This window comes from Piliocolobus tephrosceles, chromosome 5 (genome assembly GCF_002776525.5).
Source record: "Piliocolobus tephrosceles isolate RC106 chromosome 5, ASM277652v3, whole genome shotgun sequence".
Classification (NCBI taxonomy): domain Eukaryota; kingdom Metazoa; phylum Chordata; class Mammalia; order Primates; family Cercopithecidae; genus Piliocolobus; species Piliocolobus tephrosceles.
The window spans coordinates 98,054,018-98,060,649 of NC_045438.1; the positions used below are offsets into that span (position 1 = coordinate 98,054,018).

Here is a 6,632-nt window from a genome sequence, read left to right on the forward strand (position 1 = left end):
TATATCATTCTACTATAAAGACACATGCAAATGTATGTTTATTGCAGCACTATTTACAATAGCAAAGATGTGGATCCAACCCAAATGCCCACCAATGATAGACTGGATAAAGAAAATGTGGTATATATACACCATGGAATACTATGCAGCCATAAAAAGGAATGAGATTATGTCATTTGCAGGGACATGGATGAAGCTGGAAGCCATCATCCTCAGCAAACTAACAGAGGAACCGAAAACCAAAAACCCCATGTTCTCACTCGTAAGTGGAAGTTGAACAATGAGAAAACATGGACATAGGGAGGGGAACAACATACACCAAGGCCTATTGGGGGGTGGGAGGTGAGAGGAGGGAACATAGAGGATGGGCCAGTAGGTGCAGCAAACCACCATGGCACACATAAACCTATGTAATAAGCCTGAATGCTCTGCATATGTATCTCATTTTTTTAGAAGAAATTATGAAAAGAAAGAAAGAAACGAAGCTTAAATAAGATAAAAATACAAACTTAAAAAAAATTGTTTAAAATAAAATCCAAAAAAACAGATTTTTTCAGTAAACAAAGTTTCTTCGTGTTATTACACTGTGGGAGCTTTGTATATATTTTAGCAAATTTACAGTATTTTATGGGAAATATTTTGACTTTGGTCATTAAAACCTGTGTGAAAATTGTAGGTTATTCAAATCACATGCTCATTTAATGTTACCTTAGAGTATTTTCCAACATAAGGATTTGATCCAATGTTCATAATTTCAAAGGATATAAATCTGGTAACCATAAAATGGTAAGCCAGCACAGCCAAGTATAGAAACCATGTGCAGTGAAGCAAGTATGTTTCCATTTGGTCTCTGTATTCTTTACTCTGGAGAAACCCTATTCCTCCCAAACAAATCTTGTTTTACTTACATCTGTTTTAAATAGCTAGTATGTAGAGCAAACTACCACATACGGTAACAGAGATCAGACCATCTAAGAGGCATTTGATATTGATATTAAAGTATTTTTAATTGAAACAAATTAGTCACAAACCCCAATTTAAACAACACCTCTTCTGGGTGAAAAGTATCACAAATATTTAAAAGAAATTATTTATACAAAACTCTTCTTAGACAAAAGAAAAAGAAAATGAGTATTCTATCTTTTCCCTGATGAACAGCACTTGTTTTATAAACCTGAACAGTAACGGATTTTAGTTTTAGTTTGTATTGCAAGAATGATCATAAATGGCAATTCTAAAAGCCTGGTTTGTCAAAAATATAGCTAGAAAACATCACACACTTCTAAAAAGTGATATATAATTATTTAGTAATGAATAAGGCAATCGTTTTTGTGGCAGGGAGGGGGGAATCAAACCTTATTTATTTTTAAAACCAAACCACTAAGAAAATATATCACAGCCTGAAAACAGCAAATGGAAAGGCTGTATTATCATTTCAAGTAATAAGCTGGTGAAAATACAATGAGGTTGGTATCAAAATAATAAGGTGCCATGCCAGGGCAGGAACAATGCAAGTTGTGAAAGCCCCGGGCAAAAATGATATTTGATAATGGGGGCTGCCTCTCCTTTGCTCTAAGGGAGTCAGCTCATCCTAGAAGAAATAGTTCATTTTTTTCTCCCTTGAACTTCCTGTTGCCAGGGGTCTCAATTGGGCTCTGTTAATTCAGGGAGCTAAGGAAACAATGCTAGGTTTAGGCTTCCATTCCACTCTGTTTTTTAAAAACCAGGTTTTTACAAATCCAGTACTTCATAACTCTCTTATAAGCAAGTAGCGAATTGCTCCTCTTTTACTATTCATTACTAGATACTAATATATATCACAATCAAAACCCCTTTCTTCTTCAAGGGGAAAGTGTTACTGCAACATTGTCCTGTCATTTTGCTACACACAGCCTCAAGGCCCATCAGCCAGTAAGAGGGAAGCTCTACTTCTCATAGTTTGTGTGTGGTCACCTCTCATGTTTTTGCACGGTATCCAGGTTGAAAGATGCAGCATGTAATAATTTTAAGAAATGTACACCTACATCTTGACCAGAAATGGGGATCCACAAGGATCTTCAAAGTTCTTATCCAAACTACTTTCCCTCCCAACTCCACATTTTAAAATCAACTTGTATCAACTTGTATTCCCTTGTATCAATTACACAAAATCAAGAAAACAAAGACCCAGAATTTTTTTTCTCCCTTCTAAGTTATTGACCTCATGGATTTTGTTTCACAGCCTATAGAAAATGGTGTGATGACACTTCTGGTAAACAGAATATTTGGCAACAAAGAGAAAATATCTCTCCTCAAACTCCATCAAGTCTAACCTGCCAGCCTGCTGGTAGTAAGAAGAGTCTGGTAGCTTGGAGGGCTCTGGCTTGTTACAGGTGAGATCCTTAGTGCCAGGACAAGCACTAGCCACAGGAACATAAGCTCTAAAACTTTCTGTAATGTCTCTGATGCAATTTAGCATCACTTTTTCCCATTTCACTTTTTAGGGCTGAAACATGAAAGAGCCAGTGTCCAGAGGCAAGCGACATATGCCTTACACTTGTTGCCATCCTTAATTTCTTCATAAACTTTGCTTAAAAGACTAAAATTCCCAATTCCTTATTTAAAAATATTTTTTTGCCCTCATTCCCAATAACCACTGGCAAGGACTTTTATTACCCAATGGATAAGAGAGCCTCCTTCTTCTTGGTCATGGTTGGGATGAGGTGTATGTGGTCATCTATACACTTGGTCACACGACAGTCCAGCTGCCGTTTCACCTGAAGCTCCTTACTCCCAGCATCTATTGAATCTTTGGTTTTGTCGTTGCAAAGTATGGTGCACCAGGCCTGGCAGTCCTGGAACTTCTCCAGCTTACTGGTGACCAAGGCCTGGACTTGAGCCAGAGGCACATGACTGCTCTGGATGCACTGGTGCACCTGCTGCATGGATGTCTGGCTGTCCTCACAACAGCTGGTGCTGCATGGGAACATGAGACTCTGCATCTTCTGGATGTTTTCTCTCTCTAGGCTCTTTACCATGGAGTCCACCATCTCCTGCACCCACAGCTGCTGCAACTCCGCCATGACGATCCTGTGCTGCCCCAGGCTGCGCCTGTGCCCACCAATAAGGCAATCTTAACTAGCTAAATTTAAATAGGATGTCTATGGCAGATTACAAATATAAAAATGTTTAAAGTCAGATACATTAAAAATTTGTGAAAATCATTGCCCAATGATAGGGCAAGGCAAATGTATCCAAACAAATGAGTTAATGTATGTAAAACATTTAGAACAATCCTGAACTGTTGTATATATCATTATCATTATTATTTTTACACTATATTTTCCCTGTGGACATCCTTTGACTTCAATCCTTTTGTTATGTACAAAAGTGGTTTGCACCAGGCACAGTGGCTCATGCCTGCAATCCCAGCACTTTGGGAGGCCGAGGCGGGTAGATCACCTGAGATCAGGAGTTTGAGACCAGCCTGGCCAACATGGGGAAACCCTGTCTCTACTAAAAATACAAAAATTAGCTGGGCATGGTGGCACACGCCTATAATCCCACCTACTTGGGAGACTAAGATAGAATTCCTTGAACCCAGTAGGTGGGGGTTACAGTGAGCTAAGGTCATGCCACTGTACTCCAGCCTGGGCAACAAAGGAAGACTCCGTCTCAAAAAGAGAAAAAGAAAAAGAAAAAAAAAGAAAAGAAAAGAAAAAGAAAAAGAAAAAAAAAAGTGGTTCCAGGTGCACTTCCAAATATCATAAGTTTGCAGTAGTTCAACTGAAGAGATTAAAAGATTCCACATAATTCCCAAATAAATAACAAATAGCCACAGTGCAATTATTTCTTACGGTGTCTAGAAAAGCATTCAGTGTTACCTGTTCACTTGTCACTGCCTGTTAAAATATCTACTCAGGCCAGGCAAGGTGGCTCATGCCTGTAATCCCAGCACTTTGGGAGGCCAAGGCGGGCGATTCATGAGGTCAGGAGCTCGAGACCAGCCTGGCCAACACAGTGAAACCCTGTCTCTACTAAAAATACAAAAATTAGCCAGGCGTGGTGGCAGGCGCCTGTAATCCCAGCTACTAGGGAGGCTGAGGCAGGAGAATTACTTGAACCCGGGAGGCGGAGGTTGCAGTAAGCCAAGATCATGCCACTGGATTCAAGCCTGGGTGACAGAGAGAGACTCCATCTCAAAAAAAAAAAAATTGTCTACTCAGATCTGCTCATTTCTCTGACCAGGAAGGCAATATTTTGTACACTCCAGTGTACATGCAGTCTCTCGTTGCCAGTACTTGACAATATAGTTATTAGTCCTCTTCCCTCTTGCTCAGTGCCAGCTTATCCTCAGTACTCTTTTACATGAGTCTCCCAGTTCATCACCTCACTCCACAGCATTTACAGGACGGGTGAGAATAGAGATAAACTTCTCTCGCTTGATGAACATCTGTAAAGAGATCCAATATGCCACAGGACATTAATTCGAAAACATTGTGTCCAACAAGCTCTTTTGCAACCAATTTATTGAATGAACCGAAGAGTATAAGTAGGATATTTTAAAAATTTTATACATATATGTCCTCAAACCTATTTTGTTGTATTTTCCTTCCCCTACCCCTTGGCCATATCTTAGATTCCACAGCTTTCTGATTACTTTCAGTCATTGGAACAGTCTCCTTTTCCATCTTCTTTCGAGTTTAATATACATCAAAGCATTCGGTTCTCACTCAATTTTAAGCTTCCACTTCCCAGTCTCACTCAGAACTGATTCTCAGTTTCGTAGTAATTGGAAGCAAGAGCATATCATGATATTTTACTATGTTTCCACCTTTCTCTTCCAACTTCATTCCTGACTCACTACACTGCCTCTAGCTCCCCCTAGATGTGGGTTGGGAAGAGGGATGCATGTTAAATTGGAAAAATCTGTTTAAAATTCGTGGCATCATTTGTATTTTCTCCTAGTTGTTGGAAATCCTCTGTCACGGAAGATGTCCAAACATTGGCTCTCTCACACAAGGGATGTTTTGGTGGGTTCTCTGGAGACGCTTTCCCGTAGGAGCGCTCAACATTACATCATTTAACAGTGAGCAACATTTTTTCTGGATGCCTTCAAGTGGCTTATCCACAATCCCCATTTCTAATGGCACCCCGCAGAACCTTCATTTGCTGGGTCAACTTGCCTCAGTAGACATCCTCTCTAAAGGGTTCTATTTTGCTTCCTTCCACAGTGCCTTCTCTTGCTCCAGTAACTGTACCCTGTCCCTCCTACTAATGAAGTTATTTGCTATCACTGCAGCTTTCTCTCCTTACTTGTTCTTTAGCAGTTACTTACTCCAGGTAGCTTTCCATAATTGAGCCTCTTCTAGGTAAAAATTAAACACATTCCTTGTGCGCACTGAAGCCAGGGTAAACAGATCAGCATCACCCAAGCTCACTTCCACAGCTCAGCCAACAACCACCAGGGACAATATGACAGTCTCCCTTCGTTATAAGAAGACATCCTCCACCACTGAGCTGAGTTAGGAGAAAACAGCTTCCTCTTGAGTAAGCCAACAATCCTTTTCAAAGCATCTTCCTCCTACTTCTCCAAATTTATTATCTCATGTCACATTGGCTAAAGGTCATAAGATCATTTTTATGTCCACTCTTTAGCAAGTCCTTTGGAAATGTCTCTGGTCTTCAGAACAAGAGAGCACTTAAAATATAATGTTCCCAGCTTTGAAGCCTCTGCTGACATTCTGGGACAGGAGGGTCATATTCAACATTAATACTCTAGAATTAAGGAAAAATAAACATAATTTTGTGGGTTCACTTTCCCTAGTAATTAGTTTAGACTTTATTAGGAATATACCTATAGCAATTAGATATCTATCAATAGCTTCAGAAGTCAAAGTAAGATATTTTCCAGCTAATAGGAGAAACAGAGAAGAAAACTTTCAAAACAAACCTGGATCCTTAGTGGCTCAATTATGTTGGATAGTTTCCTGAGCATTATTTCTCTGTCCTTTCAATGCATGTGGTAGTTTTAAAATATATCTGCAAACTCCTTTATATTATACTCCTCACTTCAAGAAGTGGAGTTTAATTCCCCTCTTCCGAAATGTGCGCTGGATTTATAACAATAAACTTCAAACCAATAGATTATGGCAGAACTGATGGAATATGATGAGGCATAAAAGTCATTGAGGGTTCTTGCTCTTTCTCTTAGACCCCTTGCTTTGAAAAAAGTCAGTTGCCATGCTTTCAGGACACTCAACCACCCTATAAAGAGGCCCATGTGACAATAAACTGAGGACTCTTGTGAAGAACCATGTGAGTGAAACATCTTAGAAGTGAGTCTTATAGCCCCTGTCAAACCTTCAGATAACTATAGCCTCAGCCAACAACTTGACTGCAGACTCCTGAGAAACTCTACACCAGAACCTCAGCTAACCTCTCTCCAATCCCTGACTCACAGAAATTGTGATTTAATAAATGCTTGTTATTTTAAGTCACTAAGTTTAAGGGTAACTTTTTATATAGCAGTACATAACTAATACAATATGGCATTTTACATACTGAAATAAATTTAAAATCCCATATATTCTTTCCTGAATTCTATATGCCATGTACACCCAAAATATACCAATAACCAAATGCATGCCTTG

General features: G+C 39.4%; 1 pseudogene; it reads right to left on the bottom strand.

The window, feature by feature from the left end:
• Positions 1 to 2,651: 2,651 nt before the first annotated feature.
• LOC111547428 lies at positions 2,652 to 3,062 on the bottom strand (annotated as a pseudogene).
• Between the last annotated feature and the right edge of the window lie 3,570 nt (positions 3,063 to 6,632).